The 12,812-nt window shown below is 32.0% G+C and overlaps 1 pseudogene across 1 annotated transcript in view; it reads right to left on the bottom strand.

The window, feature by feature from the left end:
• LOC118181550 (acetoacetyl-CoA synthetase-like) overlaps positions 1-11,950 on the bottom strand; it is a 60,452-nt pseudogene extending 48,502 nt beyond the window's left edge. Inside the window, exons 1-4 of the transcript XR_015042377.1 lie at positions 11,822-11,950; positions 8,720-8,837; positions 4,244-4,354; positions 1,134-1,231 (exon numbers count right to left, since the gene is read on the bottom strand). The product of XR_015042377.1 is annotated as an acetoacetyl-CoA synthetase-like (transcript). The remainder of the gene's footprint in view (positions 1-1,133; positions 1,232-4,243; positions 4,355-8,719; positions 8,838-11,821) is intronic.
• Positions 11,951-12,812: the final 862 nt, after the last annotated feature.

Below are 12,812 nucleotides of genomic sequence, written 5' to 3'. Positions count from 1 at the left end.
AATTCTTCCTTTACTTCGTACAAGAATGTGAATAGTAACTGAAAACGAGTGAATGCTGAATCGATGTTCCTTTTCTCTTCCATTCCACTTTGAACGGAGACTTTTTCTACGTCTGAGGAAGTAGTAGTAGAAGAAGAAGAAGTAAAAGTAATAGTAGTTAGAATCGAACTGATGTAGGATGTAGAGTCATTAGGAGTTTTTAAATCAGGAGATGTAAAAAAATGTGCAATGTCCTCGCTGGGGCTCGAACCTGGACCTCGAATACGCTCGGAATGTGCTAACCCTTACACCACGAAGGCATGCAGGAAAGAGAGAAAACTTATAAGGAAATAGTAAGTGGCAACAATGGGAAATAATAGGATCTTTAGATTTTTTTTATGCAGCTCGAATGCGAGTGTTGAGAAATTAGATTATATTATTTGGTGTTTGATATTTCAATAAATTCATTTTTTCATTTTTAAACTAGATTGCGTATTTCTTGATGAGAGTTATCAATCACTGAACTGGCACATGTCGCATTTTAGATGTGGCTGATATATTCGTAAATTTTTGAAGATAAATCGCGCCATTTTGGGTCATCTTCTATTTGTAATAATGTCTTTGTACCTACTCGTAAACCAAAATAAAAACAGGTCATCATTTGTGACGCTCTGGCACATATTCCCGACTATTTCCTCGGCAACCTATAAGTACCAATTATATTGATAACTGCATGCAAGCAGAAATATTTATACTTTCAAACAAATTTAAAGTTATATGCAAGTGGAAATATTTATATTAAAAATATAATAGTCTAATCATTAAATGATATGCCGAGCAGACATTTTAAAGTCAAGGACAATTATAAGCTTATGTTATCTCCGGCAATAAGCGGGGAAAATAATCGGCAGTGCAGCTAGAAAGCAACTAGACATAAAGAAAATGAGGAAAATGTTACCATTTTAATCCCTTAAAGGCTGTTTTAAATCGAATGGGAACAGAAACGAACTCTTATTTAATTATCATTCAGGAATTTAACGTTTATGCGCTAGATTTTGCATTCAAAAATTGATAGGAAATGTAGAAACTTTAAAATCAAAACGATAGCTCACTTATTTCCAAGTCAAACCATTTCATTTTAAAACGTTACTTACCCTTGATCCATAGTAAGGCGTCGGTCCACCCCATATAGCGCCGATACTTGTGGTTGCTAGCATGGCAAAAATCGCTTCATTTCTGTTTGACATATAACCTGCAAAGATGTTTTAAGTTTTATAAAGAGGATCAGGAGTAATTTTCTCTTAACTGGGCTCCATTTTGCGCCAAATATAAGCGTTGGCGCGAAATCTGTCTAGACCGCGCCGAACTTAACGATGCTTAAAATTTAATGGCAAAAAGCAAATTTGTAATTATAGTAATGTATCACACAATACATATAACGATACATATAACGATAATACATATAACGATAATTATACATATAACGATAATTTGTGCAATACTCAATTGATTTTTAAACGAAAGCAGATAGCCGTATGGTACATAAAACATTGTACAGCTATTCATTACCCCATATAAACAGGCTACTACATTTTATGCTTTGGCTTATATTTGATCATTGGAGCCCGGTTAACAGCGCAAAATCAGGTTCAGCTTTAACATCTGTAAAGAATATGCAGTTTATATGCTATCTTAATGTTAAAATAAGAAATAAAGTATTGCATATATGCCTTTCTTCTCAAAATGATAAATATTTCGATTATAAGTATATTTCGAAATACATTCAGACCTGTTTTTGTGCGGTTTATAGGAATTGCATAAAAATCGCGCAAAACTTACCTATAAAAAACAGTGTCAGAGACGTTTAGAGTTTAGATGTTTTCAGTTACCATGTAGTCAGTGATCTGTTTTTACGACGACTGTTGTTTCTCTGGACGCTTGTGTATGTCTCGGTAGCCAGATATACAAGATTCAAACTCTTTTTTTTATTGATTATTTATTTTATTTTTTATTGATAACTTCATCAATTGTGTTCCAATTCGTTCGAAATTTTAATATACCGCACAAAAAAAAATCGCACAAATAAAAAATCGCACTAAAACAGGTTTGAGTACACATGTCATTAGACTAATGTTTGTATACAGGATCTTCGCAGAAAGTAATGAGACGGGTCGTCAGCTACAGAGTTTTGTGGAAATCAGTTGGCCCTGCAGTGCACGCATCGTTCGTGAAGTAGACAAGCATTTGAAAGTGGCGTTAGACTTTCCAGAATGCAAGGGAGTGCCGAGCAACAATACGCCGTAAAGTTTTGTGTAAAACTAAACACGTCCTCTACTAAGACGCTTGCAATGTTACAAGAAGCCTATGGGAAGAATTCTTTGGCCAAGGCTAAGTGTTTAGATGGCACAAAAACTTCAGACACGGAAAAGAGAACTTCGATGGCGAACAACGGCTGGGCGTCCATCAATTTCTCGAACTTATGATAATGTGGCTAAAATTAAAGAGCTTTCGCTTCGCGTGAGTTTGCGAATGATCATCGCGTGAGTGTGCGAATGATTGTGGAGACATTGTTTCTTACAAAATCGATTATGTATTACATCGTCAGGGAAGAAATTCAGATACGGAAAATCTATGCCAAGCTATTTCTAAAGGTTTTGGCCTACGAACAGAAAGAAAACGTTGAGCAGATTTCGCGTGAATTGTTGGAGTGTTTAACAAGTGACTCTAAGTTTTTGAAGCAAGTCATCATCGCTGATGAAGCATGGGTTTTTCAGTATGATCCCGAAGCAAAGAGGCAGAGCGCATAGTGGCACACGCCCTCATCTTCTCATGAAATGAAGGTTCGAGTGATTAAATCAAAACTGAAGTCCATGTTCAGTGCTTTCCTCGATACCAAGGGAATAGTGCACGAAGAGTACATGCCACAGGAACAGACAAATAATGCAGATTTTTACAAGGAAGTACTTCAAAGGTTGAGAAATTGACTTGATCTCGTCCGCCCGGAACTCCCAAACAATTCGATTCTGCACTACGATAAAGCACCGGTCCATATATCCTTCAAAGTGACACAGCTTCTAACGAACACAAGGTCGCAACGCTGCTCCATCCACAGTAATGCCCAGTTCTGTCAACATCGGACGTATTTCTACTCCCTCGGTAAAAAACCAGATTAAATGTTTATTGCTTTGGTAATCTGCAGAACTTGCAGAAAATATAACCTCCGTCCTAAACAGCATTCCAGATAAAGACTTCGAGGGGGGCATCAATGGGTGGCAGAGTCGTTAGCAAAGGTGTTATAATTCAGGAAGAGGCTATTTTAGGGAATATTAAACATCAGTAAAATTGTCTTCACATAAAGGAATTTTATGATATCAGTTTCTTTGCTTTTTGACAGACCTTGTATTTTTGGACCCAATGAAATACTTTAGTTTGCTTGCACATAACAATTTGTATTTAATATCAAAACTAATGGCCCCAGACACAAATTGCATGCAGGCGAACGCTCGATCTGAGAGTAGTGAACGACCACAGCACTTCTTTAAAAAATATTTAATTAAATTTCAAATTTTGCTTCTTGGATATTTATCGAAACAGACAGAAATAATAATAATCATAATACTAAAGCAAAGGAAGAACTCAAATTAATTTGTATTTTCTGTCGAAAGTCTAAAGGTTGGTATAGTTTAACCGCGTGTGCCGCGACCCTAAGCATAAACACAGATGCTGCCACTCGGACCAATGTATTGAAGAAATAGGGTAGATGGAACAGAAATCATGTGCTAGGATTTTTTTCCGTTCTTATTTTTTTCCTGTTTGTCTTCATTACGTTCGAAAAGCACATTTGAGGAGGTAGAAAATTAATTTTAAGGAAATTATATTTCCGATTGTTTATATTTGTAAAATAATAATAATACCAAAAATAATAAAACATCAATCCAATAAACCATTTTTTTCAAAACTTTTGTTCATATTCTGGGTCTACCTGTTATGTTATAAGTCACTGGTGTCCAATTATTTACATTATGGTGTATGTATATATTATATGTAGTATGATATGTATTATAGAGGAAAATATAAGAAAGGCCGATAAAAAAGGGCCCATTCTTTTCAAAGGGATGGTTAGAAGAGAAGAGTTGGTCAAACCCTGTCTCAAACAAATATAATTATTGTATATATATTTTGTAGTATTTAAATAACCAGGTACAGAATGTGCATGCTGTTTTTCTAATTAATTGTAAGCCTTTTATCTTGATCTTCTACTTACAAGCAACTGTGTCTCCTATTTGTAAGCCATGTTTTCGAAAGGCTGCCGAGTAGAGCTTAACTTCTTCGAACAGCTCTGCATAGGTGACTGTCTCTTCATATCCAGTTTCATCTGAAACAGAAACACGAGGTTTGAAAGGGAATCTAGCTTAAGAATGAGATAAGGTAAGAATTTCATGAAGTAGACTATACGAATGCTTTTGAAGAAATTTTATAAACTCGTTTTCTGGTTAATTGTAAGTAAGCTGTCTTTTTTCACACTTTTATGGTCTCTAATTTAACAATTGGTAATCAGAGTTATTTAAAACATGTAATAATGGCAATGCCTAAATTAAGTTCCGTGAGCATTTTTCCTATAAAAATGTGGGTATTTTTCCTATAAAAACTATGCAAAAATTTTCTTCAGTGATTAGTTTCCGTAAATAATAATAGAAAGTAAGTGAAGAAGGTTAAAATAGGATCAGGAATTTTAGTACTCAGTTAAACTTCGTTAATTTTTAATTTCCCACTATTGATAAGGATTGTTTCGGCTTTATATCGGAAACTAACCTGTTTCTTCCTAGAAAGTTTAGATGTAAATAAGGAGAGAGGGAAGAAAAAAAGGAAAAGCTCGTGATCAGTGATAATAGCCCGTGATAAATCCGTAAGAAATATTAAAATCATTGTACTGCTAATATTATTGTAAATCACTGCTGTGTAGTGCAGTTCCAAAATTCAGAGGAATTATGAAAGATAAATAAAATAAATCATAATGTTCATAAAAGCAATCTGTAGTCTTTGATTATTTCTCTATAAACAATTGTATGCAGTATAACTAAAATTATCCGAACTCTGGCTATCCGAATCGCTTTCAGTGTTTAAGAAAAAAAAATAAGACGGAAACGTAGTGTTGGACAATCAGTTATTTCAAACATCAAAAGAAACAAACCTACACTTTTAAACTTCGCGTCAATGCTTGAAAACGAAGATAGATGTTCTTCAGGATAATCAATGTAGCAACAAATAAAAATTTAGATGATGTCGTTTTCAAGTGGGTTTCGCAGCAATGTTCTATGGGAAACCCAATTTCTGGTAGCAGAAACTAGGTACTAGAAGCAGAAAAATTAACTCTTCAATTTAAGATCACTTTCAAGAATCTATACTTAACAGATTTTAAGATACAGTAAATTATTTAACTGAAATTTCCATTTTGCATTGAGTTGAAAGTGAAGGGGAGGAAGGGGGAGCAAATTTTCAATTCTCTTGTCTACTCTGATAAGGGATTTCCGGTGGGATGTGTTATAGGGTTTGCCATTTTGTCCTTCGCAGCTGTTTTGACTTGGCGATCGTTTGGCAATTTTTAAATTTCTTTTTAATTCAACGTCTTTGAAAAAGGAAAATTTTTACAGAGCGTAAGGCGGTGGGTAAAAAGCTGTTTTTTCACAATTTCTGGCATTTGTTAACCAATGTGGCCGTATGGTCTTATCAAAAAGGAATTTGCAAGTGGGGATTTGGGCCTTCTTGTCTTCGTCCCTTTCGATGCTTCTGGCTTGAGTCATCTTGGCTAGATTTTTACGTTCTCGTTGTTGCTACTAATTTTTGTCACCTCAGCTCAGCGATGAAAAATTCAGCGGGCAGCTACACTCAGCGTTCGTCTTCTCAGCGGAAGTGTTTTTCAAGATCAAGACGTTTCATCAAGATCAGGTTGTCTGAGCACCAGAAAATGTTTGATTTGTCTTCCTACCACCCAAAATTCTGCGGTCAGCTACACACGGCGTTCGTCTTCTCAGCGGACATTTTTTTCCATCAAGATCTGATTGTCTGAGCCCCAGAAATATTGATGTTGATTCCTCTACGCAAAATCTGGAGTTTGTCTTCTCATCGGACACTTTTTTTTCATCAAGATCCGGTTGTGTTTCACCTGAAACTGCGGATGTCAAGAGAAGATCAGTTATATATATATTTTTTATATCCCGTAGTCTTAATTCTTTTGGACAATAGCTACACTTTCAACATAAATGATTAGTGATATTTTAAGTTTTGGTTCCTTAAGAACTAAACAGAAGTAGAAAGTTTAGGTTAACTTCTACTAAAGTTAAGTTTAGTAGAAAGTTTAGGTTGCTCAGTTAATTTGATCAGTTTAAGAGAATGGTTGTTCTACTCGGTACCTATTGGGATTTTCTTATGCAATGTAAAGATGTTAATAAAATTTTAAGTTAACTAAAGGAAAAATAAAATCTTGTTAATTTCTTAAAACTAGTTAATGCTCTTGATAAGGAAATTTTAGGTTAACTAAAGGAAAAAAAATCTTGTTAATTTCATGCTCCGAGACTGAGTATTCATATTCCCTAGCCTGCTACTAAGTAAAAATTTAGTGGAAGAAAGAAATTATTGAAATAAATTTAAATTAACATACTACTGTTTGTATGAATTAAGTTGAATATAGGTTGAGTATCATTCTAAGAATTTTGTTAATGTTGTGTTTTTGTTTTATTTCTTTCAAAGTGTAATAAGTTGGAAATATTTTGTTCTACGAAACCTTTTATGAATACCCCTTTAATGAAGTTAAATTGATTAAATAGTGTAATAGTGTTCGAAGAAAATATTAAACAAAGTAGGGTCTTTAAGGTGCAATCACTTTTTTATGGCTATGTATTTTTTTAATTTTATTTCTCCCGTCAAGAATTTTTTATATAGAATATTTTAAATATTTTTAAATGTCTAGAAGAACTCGATTGGATAAATAAATGTCATGCATTTTCTTGGGATAACAATTGTATGTTTTATTTAGTTATTACACATGATCATCACCAGCTAACTACACGAGGTTTATTCCATTCTAAATTTATCACAACGCGATGAATACATGGTTTAAGTTAGACTTTCGTGAGAATTAAATTTGTATGAGGTATCTTTTTAAAAGCACCTTAACAACGTGAATACGAGCCAGGTTCTCTTATAGGTCCTGCATGAAGACATCCCTTCTCTTAAGCAGATAGTTAAGTCTCTTAAGTCTCTTAAGCAGAAGAATATGCTACTCAAGGTTAACTTGAGTAGCATATTCTTCTAATATGCCTCAATTATTGAAGGTTATTCTTAGTGAGATAAATATTGGTGGTGCTAAGTAAATAACTTAAGGCAACGCATACGAGGATTATTTTTCTTGCAAAAGACATAGTTTTGTGGAGGATTTCCTAAGGAAAACAGGCTTTTATTTACTATATTACATAGTGGAACTTACCACTCTTAGACTTACTAATGCAACTAGCCTAATTTCTTGGATTTGAATTGGTGTCGACCATTGGTCAGAAGTTTTATCTGTTGAGCCACTGGTGCCATTGAACTAATATGCTTTGACTCCGATGAAGAAAGATAATGAAATGCACTTCAGAACGAAAAGCGTCAAGTAGATTTGTTTTCATGTCAAGCCGAAAGTATAGACGATTAAGGTAATTAATAAAAGTTAAAATGAATCGAGGTCCTAAAAATTTCAAATTTTAATGTATATCTATGGATGCGCTATGTTTTCTTTAAAATTCTAGTTAATTTACGTGTCTTTAGCTACTAGAACATTAGTGAAAAGTTTATCAACTATCCGCTAGTCTTCTTACAACTATTAAATATAATTAGGATAAAATAACTCACCTAACAAGTACTAATTTAGAAGTTAAAAAACAAAAATCAGCGTTATATTTGCAAATTTTCACAGGACTATTTTCGATAGTTTTACCGAACCACCATCTGAGGATGATGGTTCCATAAAACCATTGAAACTAGTCCTTGTGAAAATTGGCAAATATAACGCTCATTTTTGTTGTTTGACTTCTAAATTAATATAAAATATAAGTCCAAAGAAAGGTTAAGTTACCCTTTATTCACTGAAAAATATACTAAAAGACGGCCCCTCTTGGGCTTACAAGAAAGAATCCGCCCGGAAGAGAGAAAAGACAGAAAGATAATAGATAATAAATAAGAAAGTAAACTAATTCTAAACAGCTAAACTTAGCTGTACAAATGTTGGCCCGTAATTAAACTGCACCGGCGAATACTAAGAGGCACATAAGACTACGACCATATGTAGTACGATAGGCTCAAAGTAACGACGTAGCCAGAAGGCAGAACACGCTGTACTGGGAACTTCTGAACTCTTCTACGGAAGTGTCTGAACTTCCCATTAAACATTGGCTCTACTTCGTTTGCATAAAGTGCGATACTGAAATCTCATTCTGGCAGGAAGTTGTAGAGGGGGAAACAAGAACTTAAAGGAAAGGGTTTCAAAATTAAAAGTAACTATTAGAAAATTAAAAGAATCTCTACAATTCTCCTAAGGTTATCTTCAAACTACCAACGCACAGTTAAAGTAATTTTCCCTTGACTCACCTTGGAATTTTTCCTTATGTTCTACAATATAAACATTTAAAATTTTTCATTTTTATTTATCAACAAAACGCTTAATGCACGAAATACGGGCTTTTAATTACGGAAGTTAAAGTATTACCGTAATAAATGAGAGCTACTCTGTCATCTCTTATTCTCAAGAGATTTTCAGCATAGTTGAATCGCGCACCAGGAAACCATTCATAATCCAGCAAACCATCTCCTGTCTTAACCACGACCTGGAAAAGATAATAGATGGAAGGACAAGAATACTCAATTTGATGAAAATATAACAGAAATATAATCTCACCTTTAATATTATCTCTAATAACATTAGTTTAAAATAATGACTTCCAAAATTCATATGTATAAAGATAAAATTCAGATTTTTGTTCTGAATAATTTATTCAGATAAAGGCAAGCATTTGTGATAAAGTTTAAAAAAGAATTTATAATGACAGCATAAAAAGATGCTTTTTCAGCTTAAATAATTTAAGTCACATGAGCAAGTAGGCATAACAGTTAAACTTATGCTCAGCTTTGAGCACAACTCTCCTGGACTGATGGTGTGGTGAGGACTACCACTCGAGCAGTTTGTCATTATCCTCCAAAATGACTAGAGATTCCTTTTTTACATGGGACTATGGAAAAATAGTTTCAACACTAGTGATATATCGTCTTAATAATAACATACGTTCTGTCGGAAAAAAAAAAAAAAAAAAAAAAAAAAAAAAAGAACTGGTTGTGCACAATAGATGACTTCTTTAGAGGTCTGATTCAATTTTATATATTTCTTGCTGCACTTGATTTAAAGTTATTTCCTTGAATTATTGTAACTTAATTAACTTATTCCTCAAGGCAAGTTGAAAACGATATTAAAAACACAACACTTTGAAATTAAATAATCCGGGCAATTTTTGCTGTAAGGGAGTCAAAATTCTTGTAATTTTATTTTTTATTACGAGTATAAAATTATACGAAATATAAGTATACGAGCCGGGAGACCGTATTAAATTTTAGATTATATTATTTGTATTTGTGCGAAATTAAAATTTTTAAAATTTGACATTGTGAATGCTTGTGTGATTGAAAATACTTCTGTAATTGTAAAAAAAATGTGTATATAACTCTGACCATCGATTGCGAAAATTAAGGCCGCGTAAAGACTTTAAGCCGATAAGGAGTGAATATATATATAATATATATATATATAGAGAGAGAGAGTAAGAAATTTAGAATAAACATTTCCCAAAGATCAGAAATTGAAATTCATAATTAATAAATTTTAAATAATCATATAAATGCATCAATGAATTTTAAAATGTTAAAACCGAAGCTTTTCAAACAAGCAAACACCCACTTGAAAAACACCACAAAAATTATGAAATTTAATGAAAAATGAACAAAAGCAGAAGAAGAATTCAATCAACTTCAATGTCACTTCATCAGGGTGTAGGAGCTTTAAAATTAATTGGAAATTTAATTAATTAATTAAAATTAATTTTTGTATCTAGAATTAGCCGATGAACCATTTCATTGTATTTTAATAATAAATATAATAGTTCACACGAAAATTTGGGACCTTCCCCAAAGCATGGAAAACGCAAAGTAAATTCTAATTAGGAAAATTAGAATAATCTTTAAAAAAAGGGAATTTTACCTTTTTAAAAAAATTGAAAACAAAAGTGAAAAAAAAATTACTTCAGCGAAAAAAATTTTTAATGAAATGTTTACTTTAAAACAGATAATCAATCCAATAAATTAAGATGTAGTTGAAAATCACATTTAGAACATACAAAGGGTAATTAAGAACTACCAGCTACCCTTACTCTCATTAGACTACAGTCTAAACATGAGAGGCGAAACAGAAAGGTACTTACAGGTTTGCCATCTTGGCTTCATTGCCGAAATTTTGGCTAGAAAGTAATCGTTTAAAAGGCTAAAATCTTGTACACAATATGTAATTTTGAAACCAAAGTAAATCTTTTAAAAATTTCAAGGAAAATTTCTTTATATTTTTTAGTCAAATTAAAAGACTGCATATTAATTGAATGAAATTTAAGTAAAATCTTACTCTTGTAAATCAAAAAAGGGAATTAATAATATTATTTAGTGTAAAACTTTAATTAAATTTTAAAATCATTAATTCTTAAAAAAAAACTCAAAATGTTGTCCAAAAAGTGATCAAATAGTTTTTAATAATTGTTTTGTAGATATGAGTAGTATATTTATAAAGTTGAATTTTAGTTTTTAAATTTTGTACTTTAAAATACAGGAAGAGTTGAAAAAGGAAATAAAGGAACTATATTAGAAAAGTAAAAAGTCTTCACGTCATGGACTTCTCATGACGACTTTGAAAATATATAAGGCCATGTTAGTAACACAATAGTAATTTTTTTTAAAAAAAAAACTATATACCCTTTATAACATCCTTCTTTATCCTTCTCTTTTGGAGCTTTGAGGAAAAAAATTCATACTTTTAAAAAATATTATAGGGTGCAGACTACTTCAAATTTCTTTAACATACTATTAATGAATTATAAAGGAATCTCATTATCTTTTAAAATATTGACGAGAATTAGAATTTCTTCTTTTTGTGTTTCTATTTCAGTGTAAACGTTCTTAATTCTACTAATTCGGTTAAAAGTAAGATTTGCAATAACTTTTTTAGATATGTTAGAATTCCAATTCATAAGTTTGTTAGTGGAAAAACTAAAAATCTTTTCTTTTATCAAAATGTTTAATTTTGATGAAGATACAATGATGTTAACTTCATACAAGGAGGTAAACGCTTCAATACTGACACTATTATGAGAAGAATGTATAGGTACATTTTATTGAAACACATCGAAAACTAAGTTGAATCGGCCAAATTTTCTTAGACATAAGAGCAAAATTAAGAAACAGATCCATTTAAACTGCAATACGCAGGTGTAAATATGTGTAGATAGTATGTACACATAGTATATACTGTTTATATATATTACGCTATGAATTGTTCAGATCCTGTGAAAAATTTATTTCTGTAACTATGCGCTTGTTCCTTACATGGTAAATTTGTTAAAATTTCTTGAGAATCAAGGACATTTTATGTTTAAAGGGAAGAGAAAGAGACGATGTTATCAAGTTATTTTGCCGGTTCTTTTTTCCCCTATTATAAATAAAATATCTATTACACTGTAATACATTTATTTAGTTTATAAACGAAAAATAAAACCAATACCTTATCATAAGGCTTGGATGTGATGACTCCGAAATAATTCCATATTTCTTCCCAGAAATTTTCATAATTTTCTACGGACCACCTTTGGAAATCCCAATAAGAATCTGCAGAAGAAATTTCGTGCCGCATTGACTCCTGAAACTCTTCAAAACATATCATTCTTCGAAATACACTAGAGAAATTGTTTCCATCAAGTATTGAATACATTAAATCCTTTACCCGAATATGTGCACCTCAAAGTCAAAAATTTAAATTCCAAATATTTTTATTTATTTCATTTTATGCCAGTTTAATCATTTTTTGACTGAGAAACTTCCGTTTTAAAAGCAACAAGTTGCCAGTGCTCGAAATAAAATATTTTTATTTATTTAATAACAAACCCAAACAGCGGAAGTTTATTCCATTGTTATCTTTATCTGTATATTTATTTGTCACTTTTTCTTATCTGTAATATCACACAGCAGTCTAGCAAGGCTTGAAGTAACATAAAACTTGAAGTTCCTCTTACACGTTTGTTGCACTTTAAGATAAAATGGAATGAAACGTCGGTCAACGATCTAGCAAGTTTATAATTAAATACAACTGAAATAACAATAAAGCTTTAATTTTGTTTTACTCAATTGTTTGCTTTGTACCATAAGTTAAAAGGGAATGAAAAGTCACTGAACAGTCTAACAAGGTTTGAAATTGCATAAAAGTTTAAATTCTTTTTACAGGTTTGTTTGTTTTGGTTTTTGTAATCTTAAGTTAAAACGAGATGAAAAGTCGCCCAACAGTCTAATAGGGTTAAAAGTAACAATGAGTGGTATATGTTTGATTGTTTTGGTTGCGGTACTTGTTTGGTTGGAAGTTAGAACGGTATGAAAAGTCTCTAAATAGTCTAGAAAGGTCTAAAATAACATAAAATTTTAAGTTATACATGTTTAATTGTCTTCAATGAAGTACTTGTTTGGTTTTAAGTTAAAATGAGATGAAAGATCGCCCAATAGTC

Source organism: Stegodyphus dumicola, chromosome 7 (genome assembly GCF_044657685.1).
Source record: "Stegodyphus dumicola isolate Sdum_Otavi_A_Nest chromosome 7, ASM4465768v1".
Classification (NCBI taxonomy): domain Eukaryota; kingdom Metazoa; phylum Arthropoda; class Arachnida; order Araneae; family Eresidae; genus Stegodyphus; species Stegodyphus dumicola.
This window is presented reverse-complemented; position numbering and strand designations above follow the sequence as displayed.